The 14153-nt window shown below is 32.5% G+C and overlaps 1 non-coding gene across 1 annotated transcript; it reads left to right on the forward strand.

Annotated features, from left to right (window-relative positions):
* Positions 1-14078: 14078 nt before the first annotated feature.
* On the forward strand, positions 14079-14150 carry TRNAQ-CUG (transfer RNA glutamine (anticodon CUG)). The gene has a single exon. It is a non-coding gene; the product is annotated as a tRNA-Gln (tRNA).
* Positions 14151-14153: the final 3 nt, after the last annotated feature.

The raw sequence follows: 14153 nt of genomic DNA on the forward strand, positions 1-14153 counted from the left end.
AGCGTTTAAATTAGTACAAACAGGACGGTCCTATAAAAATGAAAATTTTGATCTGCATCATGTGCAATGCAGGGGAAGAAGAAAATGAAGAAAAAGCCGTACACTATTTGCCAGTTTTGCATCCTGGCCTTCTCCCTGAGCAGCTGCCACTTGTGGCTGACCAATTTGATAAACCATGTCTTGATCATAACATACAACAGTTGCTTATGTTTGCTATGTAACTTGAAAAATAAATAAATGAGTAATATTTTAAATAAGTCCTCGAGGATTTGACGGTCTAACAAATTTGTTCCTTAAAAAAATTAACTAAATTTTTTATTTTTAAAATTGTTAGATATATGTCATATACGTTTCTAGTCCAAGTTTAATTGATTAATCGAACTCTCTCTCTTATGTGAAGGTGATCAGTACGATGTGTCAGGTTTAATGCTATGTGTTACTTCCAGGACACATTGGTCCCTGCACACGTGGCCAAAATGACGTTATTTAAGTGCTTCTCTAAACGATGTCATTTTGAGTAGGACAAAATAGTCCCCAACTTTTCTCATGGAAGTGTTATAAAACGACAATATTTTAAATGAGGACCTACTATAAAAACGCATGTCCTTTTCTTTTCTCTCATTGAAATTATCTAAAACCCTAAACCCTCACCCAAATTTTACAAGGTAATTCTTCATCTTCCTCAACTCTATTAATGTTGATTGAAGTCTGTAACAATGGTTTGACGGCGACTGGTTGGTGACGGTGGTGTGTCGTGCATATTGCCATTGTTGGAGGTAAGTTTACTAATTTTTTTTCTGAATTAAATTGGAGGTGAAGATTGAAGTATGACGAACATGCATGTCTTGTGTAGGGTAGATCAAAGATAGTGTGTTGTTAGTATAAGTTAAGTCAGAGTTGTAAATTGATTTAGGTTGTGCCATTTCATAATAATATTAACAATGTCGATGTTAAAAAATTGGATTCTGTTTTAATATTGTTGTAATGTGTTTGTTACTTGTTTAAGTTATGATAGATTTTTATTTTTTGATATTTAGATGAGTGAAGATGTGGTACCTGGTGAAAGTTTTGTTAGAGACAACAAGCGGGTACTTGTGTACATCAATGGAGAAGTCAAAAAGTTTCTCCCAATGGACATTGACTTGATATGTTTCTTTGACCTAAAGAAACTTTTTTTGGACTTGGGTTACCATGACTACAAGGCAATATATTGGTATGATCCTACTTCTACTAACTTAGAATTCGGTCTTCACCCAATTCACGAAAACAAAGAGATCAAAACTCTGCAAAAGAACAAGATGCTAAATGAGGATACTGACGAATTCTACCACTATTTTGACCATGCAATGATAGAAGATACGGAGTTCATTAATGATGATGGTGGTGTTAGTGTTAAGGAGGTGGATATGCAAGAGGTTAGTGCTAAGGATGATGGTGTTGATAATGATGCAGATATTGAGAGTTCTGATAGTGATGATGGGTATGAATCTACAGAAGATGCACTGTACAAGCCCCCACCTTCCGGATATAGTTTTTCGGATTCAAGTGAAGATGAAAAGTCAATTAGAGGTGGTAAGAAAGGGAAGAATAATGGGAAGAAGAAATCTCCAATAAAGACCTTGCATAAGAAATCAAAAGTTGGTAAGCTTGTTAATGGGCCAGTTGGCAAATGCAATGACAAGTAAAAAAGGACAGGCATTGGAAGAGAAGGGGTAGCTAGACCATCTGTTCAAAAAAAGAGTCATGGTGGGCCTACCAGACCCAATAAGAGTGATTATGGGATTGCTGGAATAGAAAAGGTTGTTAATGGGACTTCTAGTGACAACAAAAATAATGCTACACTTGCTAGTGCCAATGAGACTGCATCAAAGTCCAGAAAATCTGCTACACTTGTTGAAGAACTTGGTGTGGAGTTGTTACCTAAATTGACATTGAGTTTGAGTATGAGTCTAAATAATTGTTGACTCCAGAAGACTCAAGTGATGGTGGAGGAAATGGGTTTGATTGGTTTAATCCAAGTGCAGAATTTGGGGAGGTTCAATTTCAGCTGAACATGGAGTTTGAGTCACTTGAACAGTTTAAGCAGGCTTTGAAGGACTTCACCATAGCAGAGGGTAAGAGGATATTTTACAATAAGAGAAGGGTCAGGGCTGCTTGTATACATGGAGAATTCATGCCTGGAAAGGAAGTGCAAAAAGTCAAGGCAAAGGCAAGAAAAGCAGCTAAAGAAAATGCAAATTTAAAAGCTGCTAAGGAAGCTAGTGGAGATGACAAAGTTGATATAGTGGTGGCAACAAATGAGTCTGAAGCTAAAGGTGAGAAAGACAATGATGGAGTAGTGGATAAAGATTGTGGAGCTAATGCCAATGATAGAGATACTGCCAGTGAGGTAGAAAGACAAGCTAATGCGGCAGATAATGAAAATATTGCAAATCAAGGTGAGAAAAATGGTGAATCGGAGAAGCATTATTGTCTCTGGCGTATATATTGTTCAAAGAACCCACGGTCAGGTGAGTATCAAATAAAGACTTATAACCATACTCACACCTGTGGAAGAGAATTTGGCAGCAATATGTCAGATCAAAATTGGGTAGCAGAAAATCTAGAAAAGAGATTGTTGAGTCAGCCACTTTTGATACATGTAGAGGCATGTGATCACATGAAGGTTGATTACAATGTCATACTGAATGACAAAATGTTGTACAAAGGACTTGGATGGCTAGGGAGAAGTATGTTGGTGACAAGAAGGTGCAATATGAAAAGTTGTGAGACTACCTGAATGAGATACACAGGTATTCTTTGTTATGTTATTTCAAAAAGTAACACTTCCTGATATTTCAATTATTTGAGAACATTAGCGTAAATTACTTTTAACACTGACTTTCTTTGCTAATCAATGTCATGATCACTTCTTATACAACCATCAATATCAGATTTCACTAGAACCATTCTAATAAAAATCTCAATCAAGTGTTTACGTGTTATTGAGAACAAAACAATGAGAATGTTTGAGTAACATAAGTTCAATAATTGTCTGCACGTTTGTCATGTTGAAATTTAATCATTTGATTCTTAAGCAAGAAATAAATTGCATTCTCAAATGTTTAATTTGTATGCATTAGGAATATAATTAAGTGAATTCTTGTCATACTAAGATATATACTTTGTTATATTTTTTCAAAAAGTAACACTTCATAATAAAATTTTTATGTTATATATGTAATAATCATTTTGTTATGTGTTTCCTACAGTTCTTACTTAATAATCCAAATTATATATTTATATAGGAGCAATGCAAGTTCATCTACATTGTTGGCAGTGGAGTCCATACCTCAATCTCCTTTGTTATTTGATAAATTGTACATTTACTTATATGCCTGCTAAAGGGGCTTCAAAACTAGATGTCGCCCTTTGATAGGTTTAGATGGATGCTTTCTTTAGGGTTTTTATGGGGGACATTTATTGTCAGCTGTAAGACAAGATGCAAACAATCATTTTTATGTGATTGCGTATACAGTAGTTGATAGTGAGACAAAGGCTAGTTGAAAATGGTTTATGGGATTGTTACAAGAAGATCTTTGGTAACGCACTGACGATGGTTGGAACTTTATCAGCGATCAACAAAAGGTATCCCCGAATATCACATAAGTTTAATGTTTTAACTTATAATGTTTGTTATGTTTACTATCTTAATGTTTTTTTTCTTGCTATTTTAATCACGGTTATGTATGTTATTATCTGCTGCCGTAGGTTTAGTGTTAGTATGTTTTAGCTGCAGATACTTTTTATATTTAGTATTTTTATACTTGTTATTTTCTGGTCTGTTTGAACTATGATGCAGTGTCTCTTGCCAGCACTAAAGGAGGTTATGCCTAATGCACATCACAGAAAGTATGAGTGGCAAAACGAGTCAAACCGCTAAAACCACCAAAAACTTACTCTTAAGGAGGATGTACTGAAAATTTACTCAAGGAAAAAAGAAAAGCTTAAAAGTACTTTAGTAGCCATTCCTAATAGAGTTTGTTTGACTTATGATTTGTGGACATCCATCACTACAGAGGGTTATTTATGCCTAACTGCTCACTTTGTTGATTTGAATTGGAAATTTCAAAGTAAAATTTTGAGTTTTTGTCATATGCCTCCTCCTCACACGGGATTTGAATTGTCTTCCAAGATTTTTGAGCTTTTAAATGAATGGGGAATTGAAAAGAAGATTATGACTCTTACACTAGATAATGCATCTGCTAATGATACATGTCAAGATCATTTGAAAAGTACATTAAATATGCATGATTGGTTGTTGTGTGATGGGGAGTTCTTTCATATTCATTGTTCTGCTCATATCTTGAATCTTATTGTGGAAGATGGATTAAAAATTGCTCATGATGCATTGGATAAGATTACGAAAAGCGTGAAATATGTAAGGGGATGCGAAAGTAGAATGATAAGGTTTAAAGAATGTGTTTCAGCAATTCAGGGTTTGAATTTTATAAGTGGGTTGCATCTAGATGTTACTATTCGATGGAATTCTACGTACATGATGCTCAAAAGTGCTATCAAGTATCGGAAGGCCTTTGAGTATTTGAAGACAACCGTTCATGCTTATAAGTATTGTCCTTTGGTTGATGAATGAGGAAGAGCTGAAAGGATATGTGAATTTTTATACCCCTTGTATGAAACTACTAATTTGATTTCTTGCACATCTTACCCTACTTCGAATTTGTATTTTCTACAAGTCTATCATATTCAATGTGTTTTGATGAGAAGTTTGAGAAGTGAAGATGAGCTTCTAAGGAGTATGGGAGAAAATATGATGAACAAATTTAAGAAGCATTGAGAAAAGTATAGTGTCATTCTTGCATTTGGTGCTATTCTTGATCCTAGACTTAAGATTTCTACTTTAGAACTTATGTATGAAGAGATTGATGCTGAGACTTCAAAAGGGAAGGTGGAACATATGAAAAAAAATTATACAAACTTTTTGAAAAATATGACAAGAATTCTCTTCCAACTGTTCAAGCAAAAAGGACCAAGTATTCAATCTTCATCCATGGCGCATACCCCTGAAAGTGCATGCAAGAAGCGACTTGCGATTGTTGGGGTAAGTAATGTTTAACATATTTAAATCCTCTTATGAATTATCATTATTCTATCCTAACAAAATGTGATTATTTCTATTTTGATAGAAATTGATGAAACGTAACCATCAAGCTAAGGTCTTTATGGAAAGAATCCACTTGATACATACTTGGAGGAGCCACTTTTGTCAAAGGATTGCTTTGAAGATTTAGATGTTCTGGAATGGTAGAAATTACATGAGAGTCGTTATCCGAAATTATCAATCATGGCACATGGCTTATTAAGTATTCCAATTACTACGGTTGCATCGGAATTTGCCTTTAGTATTGGAGTTTATGTCATTAACAAATATAGAAGTCGAATGTTGCCAGAAAATGTTGAGGCTCTGATTTGTACTTACAATTGGAATAAAGGATTTGTTGATGGTAATTACATTGTTAAATATAACATTTAAGTATTTATATCTTGTTCTAAATTTGGGTATTCTTCTAATTGTCGGTGAAGGTGAAGGTGAAGATGTGAATCCTCAAGGTGCTAGACGAGGTGGTGTTTCAACTTCCGGATCAGATTCAAATTTTATTGATTTAGAATTTGATAATTGATTTATGTGTGTTGATTTAAGGATTTTTTTTGGGTGTCTTGTTGATTAATGAATTATGTTGGGTGTTTTGTTTTAATTATAGTAGGATTTATGTGTGGATTATGTGTTTGTTTTGTTATTATTATGCACTTATGTTTGAGACTTTGAGACTTATTATTTGTTATGTTATTTTTATTATTGTTAATTTCAATAAAAAAAGTTATTATGATTAATTATAATTTTTTATGAATTAATAATTAATTTAAGATATTACTCTATATATTAAAAAACTAATTTGATGAAATAATTTTATTATAAAATAAAATAATCGTTAGTACTTAGAATTTTATCATAAAAGAAAAAATTTGGTTAAAATTAAAAAAAAAAAGAGGCGGGCCGGCCCGTCAACCCGCCAGTTCGCCCTTTGGCGGGGCGGGGTAGCAAGTTGAACCCATATTAGTTATTGAGAGAGCTTATATGAAGATTTGATATCTAATTTTCGAAGACGAAAATTTCTGTTAGGTGAGTAGAATGTAAAATCTGGTCAAATTGTAATTAATTAAATAATAAATTAAATACGAGTGAATATGGTTAGAAAATTTATCCATCGGAATTTGATAATTTAAATTTGATATTTGGACTCAGTGGATTTTTCTGAGTCGGAAAACATAGTTTTCTGCGTAAAAATGCGCACTGAAATTTTGACCGGCAGTACCGACTAAGATCTGTCTAGTACTACAGCTGAAAAAATTGATTATCAGTAAATAAGGTTAAGAAGTTAGGATTTATAATTAGGGAAGGTAGAAATATTTAAAATACGATTTAAAACTCTAAACTTAAAGGTTTTGGCTCAAAGTTGGACCAACGGACTAAAACAAGTGAATCGAGCCTAATAGGGCCCAAGACCCAACATATATAAACATCAGTTATGAGTATTTCAGCTCATTAACCCTAAAGGAAGGGGTGTGGGGCGGATAGAGAGAAGAGAGAAAGAAAACCTAGCTTTCCAAACTTCAAATCACCATAACTTTCTCTCCGAAACTCTGATTGACAAGCCGTTTGCGGCCACGCGTCACTCTTCTCATCCTCTACAATTCTATCTAAGTTTTATGGTGATTATTGTACTATCATCTACCCAGTTTTCATTTTCCCCCTTAAATTCGAGTTTGGTTATGGGTGTTGAGTAATTTTATGATTTTGGTTGTTTAGGAGTGCTCTAGTATGAGCCATTGGTGAGTTCTATCAACCAATTTTATGGGTTAAGGTAAGAAACCCTCTAACCCTTGTGATTTATCAATTTCATGAACCCTAGGTTGATTATAAGTGTGAAAATTGATTATGTTAGAGTATTTGGTGATTTTGATGCACAATTGGAAGATTGATATTGCTTGTGGGGCCTTGGTAAGAGTTGAAACTAAGGGTTGGTGGAGACTTCCAAGAAGAAGCTTAATTATTTTGGCTACAAGAGGTACGGTTTAAGTTTTATTTAAGTACCGTGTGGTGTGAAGAGAATTCCTAGGCTAGATGCCCCTACGATTAAGTTTGGATTGTGTAAATAGTTGGTACTAATATGTATAGTTGATATGTAATGTAAATTAATGATTGGGTTGAAAATTGAGTGAATTTGTAAGTTTGGTATGTTGAGAATTGATGAATTAAAAAATGAATATTGATTTGTAGAATATGCATTTAAATTGTGAATTTGGGTCGGAGGCCGTGACTCTTAGGCCGGAGGCCGGAAAGATATAAGAAAGGTAAGTGATGTGTGTATTGTGTGATGTCAGATGAGATTGAATGGATATTGAATGTTGAGTGTGTGAGTAAACGGGAGGAGTGTGGAATAATAAGAAATTAGGAATTTAGAAGTGTAAGGCGATGAAACTGAATTGAATTGTGTAGATGAAGTAGCTTTGGTTTTGGTTGAGTGTAATTATGTGAATGTAGTTGGGTTGTGGTCATTTGGATGAGTGGAAATGAACTTGGCTTATGAACATTGGAAAAATTGGTAATTTCTGTTTTTGGGTAAAAAACTAATTTTTGACCAACTTCGGTGGTCTGTAAACTCGGTCCTCGGAGTTAGGAATTCTTCAAAATAAAATTTTTTATAAAAGTTTATTCAATAATCTTTCCAACGGTTTAGAAATGGTTAAAAAAGAAATTTTGTAGAAGAAGTTACGTGTGGCAGAAGTTTGAGGTTTAAAAATGAAATTCTGCAGTTTCTTTCCAACCGTACTCCGATGCGCACGCATGGCCGACGCACACGCGTCACTCATAATTTTTACTCTCTCACGTGTGTGCTTGGTCGACGCGTACGCATCACTGTATTGATGCAAGTGCTCAGTTGAAAATTCAGAGAGTTGCGCTGGTACTGTGCTGGTTTTGTGCGAGGAGCACAAAATGCACCCACGCGTACGCGTGACTAACGCGCACGCGTTGCGCAACCTTTCTGCTTCCCATGCGTGCGCATGAACGATGCTCACGCGCCACTTCCTTTTTTCTCTTTCCACGCGTGCGTGTGGGCAACTCCCGCATGTGACCCCGTTTTAAGCAAAAGTTAATTTTTGAGTTTTTAAAGCCGAATTTTAGACTTCTAAGCCTCTATTTTCGTCCTTTAAGTCCTAAATTTTTATAGTATGCCTAGTAATGAAAAGAAGCTAGGACATGTGGTGACTTGAGGATGAAGTAAAGTGAGAATCAATGATGAATGATGAGTAATGATGATTGTATGAGTTGCTGAAGATGATGGTGAAAGTGTTGTGTATAGTACAGGTCGGATGGCTGTGATAAGAACTGAATTATGACTGGGTATGTATATGTATATGATTAATGATTTAATGTTGTATATGATTAATGATTTAATGTTGTAAATGAATAATGATGGAAAATGTTGAATATGAAGTGTGACCCTGGATAGTAGGTAGTGGCGTTGTTCACTTGCTCCAGGTATGAGATGGGAAAGGAGGATTATGATAAATGAGTTTAATTATGGAGTTTTGAATGAATGTATGTTTGAGATGCCTGGGTAGTAGCAAGGGTTGTGGTTCGTCCCACTTGTTCCAGGTAAGAGATTGTGACGCGTGGGTAGTAGCGGCAGTAGTGGTGATTCCACTCGTTCCAGGTTGAGCTTTTAAACATCCGCCTGGGTAGATGCAGTGGCATTGATCCACTTGCTCCGGGATGTGGTGAGATATACCTGCCAGGGTAGATGCAATGGCGTTGATTCCACTTGCTCCAGGTTTGGTTTGTAACTCCTAGGGTAGATGCAGTGGTTAGCCCCCACTTGCTCCCAGTCGAGGTTGATTTGAGACTTGTGAAACTATCTGAGTTTCGGATTTTCTTGGGTAGATGCAGTGGGTCGGATCCACTTGCTCCAGGTTGAGATCTGAGATTCTGTTGACCCTGCATTGTAAGATGTGGTCGGACACTTATACTTTTCTGGATGAGCTCTCGCCCATGGATATTTTATTTTGATTGATTATGATTTTGACCTTAGGAATGCGCGCTCGCAGGGACTGTCCAATGGTTAGCTACCAGGACATGTCGGGTTGGCTTTGTAACCGACAGATGATATCATCAGCCATAGGGCAGACATACATCATTTGCATATGTTTGACTTGTTTGGGTTTGCCTATTTGTTTTGGATTGCTAAATTGTACAAACATGCTATGTTACCTGATTATGTGCTACTTGTTCCATTTGTACCTTATTGTGTATTACTTGTTTGTATTGTTTGTGTTTGTACAACTGAGAGGTCCCTCATGCTGGTGTCGGTTGATGCTGAGGGCTGTTCTTGTTGAGATGGAGTAATGATATGATTAATTTAAAATGATGATTTCTAAATGAGGTAATTTGAGTTCCCTGGGTTGACGTAGTGAAGTGATTTCACTGCTCTAGGTAGAAAATGAGATAATTTGAGCTCCCTGGGTATACGCAGTGAAGTGATTTCACTTGCTCCAGGTGAGGTATGAAGTATTGATATAGAATTGTTGAGACAGAATAACTGGTGATGGTTTTGCTTAGGATTCTGATTATGATTCGTTGGAGAGTTAGAAAGTTAGGAAGCATGAGGAAGATGAATTATATTTAGCATTCTCTTATGACAGTTGCCTATTTATGGATTATCAAGAACATATGATGAATATTTGGTGAAAAGAAGTTTAGGATGCTTAGTGAGTTTTTATTACAATGCATTGTATTTTTTTGACACTTTTACCGTACTGGGAACTCATGGGTCGGGGATTCTTATTCCGTATATATCTCTTGTTTTTTTAGATGCAGGCCCAGGTGCTCAGAAGTGAGATGTGGTTCATCTGATGGATGGCAAAGATCCTTATATTCTCTATTTTATATTTTGCTTAGAATCTCTCCACCTTTATTTTGAAAAGCCTATATTATGTATTGAACTCTTTTGAACTTGCCTATAGAGGTTTTTATGTTTCTTTTGGGAGAGATTAGGAGATACTGTTGTCAACTACTATTATACTATACCCTAGGCCTAAACTTTGTGGGTCGCGACTAGTGGATATTTACTTATGTTATATAACTATATACTGTTCTTCTCTTATTCTCCTTAATGCCTTATCTGTATATTACTTTCGACTTCACACTTTATCTTTTAGTTGTCGATGCGTGAGTGATATGGCTTCGTGATTTTATTTTTACTCTGTTCAGGCTTTTCGATTAATACTCCTTTCAATTATACTTATAATTATGTATTAAAAATCCACCTTGAGAGTCGTACCACCTTATTATCATTGACTTATGACTCGAGTATAAGGATTTGAATATTAAGGTGTTACACCTCAAGTCCATGTGCTAACACACCTCAAGTCTATGTGCCCTTTTCAATGTAAACAACAGATGCCGCGGTTTACTGTCTATAGCTGTTTATGATCAACTCTAATTGTACAGAAACTGCTACTACCTATAGCGGTTTCTATTTGGCACATTGTTTCATGTAAATCACGGCTGCCAGTGACGGTTTACGTTCTTCTCTAATGCGCTACTGGCAGTAGCGGTTTCTATAGATAAATAAAAAGTTGCATATGCGTCTTGATATTTAGAAAGTTGGAATTAAGTAAAATTAATCTCTACTTATTTTATTTAAGTAAATTGTCCGATTTATTAGCTTCTAACAATAATTAATAAAATTTAAATGAATCTAATATTATGATTAGATACATTAAAAATATATTTTTTAATCTTTAATCTTTATATATTTTATAATAATAATTATTATTCATTATTTCTATTTATATAATCAGAATAATTTTAAAAAATATTAAACACCTCTAATATTATTATACATATATATTTTTTATAACACTAAATTTATTAATAATCATAAATAATTTATTAAATTTCTATTTAAAATTTAGTGTTATTAACATAATTCATTACTTAAATTACACTAAATTCAATTATTATTATTATTATTATTATTATTATTATTATTATTATTATTATTATTATTATTATTATTATTATTATTATTTCTTATTCGGTTTCGATTTCATGCAACTATAATAATAATATGCCTTAATTACTACTAATTAAGAATGAAGAATAATTAATTATTATATTCAAACAATTTTAAAACTTTCACTTCCAATACAATATAATAACAAATATATTAATTAAATATCTAACTAATAACACACAACAACAAATTGTTAATCCTCAATTACATATCTAAATAATATATTTATAATAACAATTAATTCAATAATTATTTAAAAATCTTTTAAATTTATTTTATCTAAAATAAAATAATATTATGCATACATACCTACAATCTTAATAATTATTACTACAATATTTTTACTAATTTCTAATATTATTACTATTATTTTTATCAAATCAAAATATTTAATAACAAAAACTTATATAATTTAAATAACCAAAATAATTAACAATGTAAAACTCTAAACGATTAACTTCTTTTATTTTTAATCTCCTAGGCATTGTTGATATTTTAGTGGTGGCACATTTGTTTCTCACTTTATTTTGTCCAACAATGAAAAAAGAGAAGAGAAAAATGGGATTGGGGTGAGTTTTAGAGTGAGTGAGCTAAGAGTTAGAGTGAAAGGAATGAGTGAGAGAAAGTTTAAAGGTTAAGGAGAGGCGTGGGTTCGATTGTTTATTATTGATTTGTATAATCGAATTGTTTGATAACTATCCCTCCACTCGGACCATCCAATTTTTTCAATGCAGTTATTATAGTTCGATAAATCTTTCTACATCTCAATAATATTGCTATACATTATTCCTATCTCATATCAAAATTAAAAAAATGACATGTTATTTGTATAACAAAATTTAGCAATTAATTAATTATTTCTATAAAAAATAGTTATATCCTTATTAAATTGGTCAGTTATAATAATTTTTTAATAATTTTTTGATATTGTTAGTAAAATTTTAACATTTTTTATTTTTGTTAAGAGTGTAAATAGCATATTAAAAATATAATTATTTATATTTTTTATTAATTTAAATTTTTAAAAAAATAATGTAATTTTTTTAAAAAGTAATTTCATAACACGACCTTTCGATCTCGTTTGTACTTTGTACCATTTTAACAATACGAGTCACATTTCAGTAACCACGTTCTTAAAGTTGCCTATAATATTTTCTTAATATTCATATTTAGATAAAGAATTATCAAATTTCATAATTTGAGTACACACGTTCCTATTTCTGATAAAAAAAAATTATATACGAATCATTTTTTAGAATTTTATTGTTCAAAAGTATAAATTTATTAAACGTAAGAAACTAAGGCTCGTTTGGTTAAGTTTACAAGTGACTTTTTTAATTTTTAATTTATAAAAAGGTGTAATATTAACGTGTGATACAATTTTTAAAATAAAATTATAATTTTTTAAAAAATTATTTTAGTGTTTAAGGAAAAATTAAAAAAAATAACTTTTTTTATAATAATTTTTTTTTATTATTTTTCTCCTAAAATAAATACTTTTAGAACTAAAAAATCAAATACAAAATAACTTATTTATAAGTTACTTTAATATAAGTATTTATTATTTAAGCTATTTTTTCAAAAATAACTTAATTAAGTTGTTTATCCAATCTAAGCCTAAATCCCATAACTTTTGCCGGCAAACTGATTCAACAAATCCTATCGAAAAATACTAGTGTACCAATTATTTTAACCGTTGATTTTAATTAATATATATTATATATATTTTTTATAATTTAGATCAACGCACTGAACCGGTATTTCCAATGCACTTGAAATGTTTCCAATCCTATATATGAATTTTGACGAGACTCTGTTTTCGAAGGACATAGTAGCATCATTATTTGTGTCCAAGCCAAGTCTTTTCCGTAGATATATAGTACCTAAAATGTGAAACAAAGTGCATAAATTTAATGTAAATTTTTTTATATTTTTGAAAAAATAATATATGCATTTGGATTTTTAATTAGTAATTGTAGCATAGAGTGAGTGAGTGAGTGAGCACACTTGTCAATTAATCAATGCCAAGGCTGAACCAATAATGTGGTGTCCCATTTTCCCCATGTGGCTGCTCACTCTTACTCAATCTCATGATGCCCCCATTTCTATTCCATTAATGCATCACATGATTTGCACGTGTCTGCTATGTGCCTCTCATGGCATCATGCCATCATAGCAAGAAAAATTAGTTGCCTATGTTAATGTAGGGTTAGTTTCTTGGGTTCAATTTAAGAATGGTGACCCAAACATTCATGAGAGGCTCACACAAATGCCTAACACAGTAACACGTGAACATATTATTCAAAGATGAGAAATGGCGTGCATTACTTTTTTCTATATATTTCTTTGTTTTTTTTCAATAGTATTAAAGACAATTTTTTTTATTTTGTCTTACTTCTTATTAATTACTTTTTATTATTAAAAATAAAAAATATACAAAAGAGATGTATATAAAAACAATACATATAATATTTTTCTGATTCAAAACCTGTATGTTGGGGCAATAGGTGCTAATTGATGATGGTAAGCTGAGATCGAGAGCCAACCCATTAAATCATGGCCCCGCGTGGTTCTTTACTGCTATGAAAAATGTTTTATTTACTTATTCTGTGCATTTTCCATGACCAAAAGAAAATCAGGTTCATAGTAAATTATAAAATTTTGAAACATATAAAATATTCTTACCCTATCTAATTGAGAGTATAATTAAAAAATATATTGTTCTATACTTCTACTAACAAAAAGTAAAATTAACAAAATATCTTCTAATTATTTATTTTCATTCATTCCAACCACCTAATTAATTTTTTTATTGCTTACGTTACAGTTTTTCACACACAGAATTCAATCTCATTTTTTTCAATCCGAAGTTTTGGAAAGCAAGGATCTAAGTATAATATATATCATATTATTTTACAACCTTTTCATCGTAATAATAGTGGTCCCATGGTCTAGTGGTCAGGACATTGGACTCTGAATCCAGTAACCCGAGTTCAAATCTCGGTGGGACCTTTT

The sequence above is a fragment of the Arachis hypogaea genome, chromosome 8, assembly GCF_003086295.3.
Source record: "Arachis hypogaea cultivar Tifrunner chromosome 8, arahy.Tifrunner.gnm2.J5K5, whole genome shotgun sequence".
Classification (NCBI taxonomy): Eukaryota; Viridiplantae; Streptophyta; class Magnoliopsida; order Fabales; family Fabaceae; genus Arachis; species Arachis hypogaea.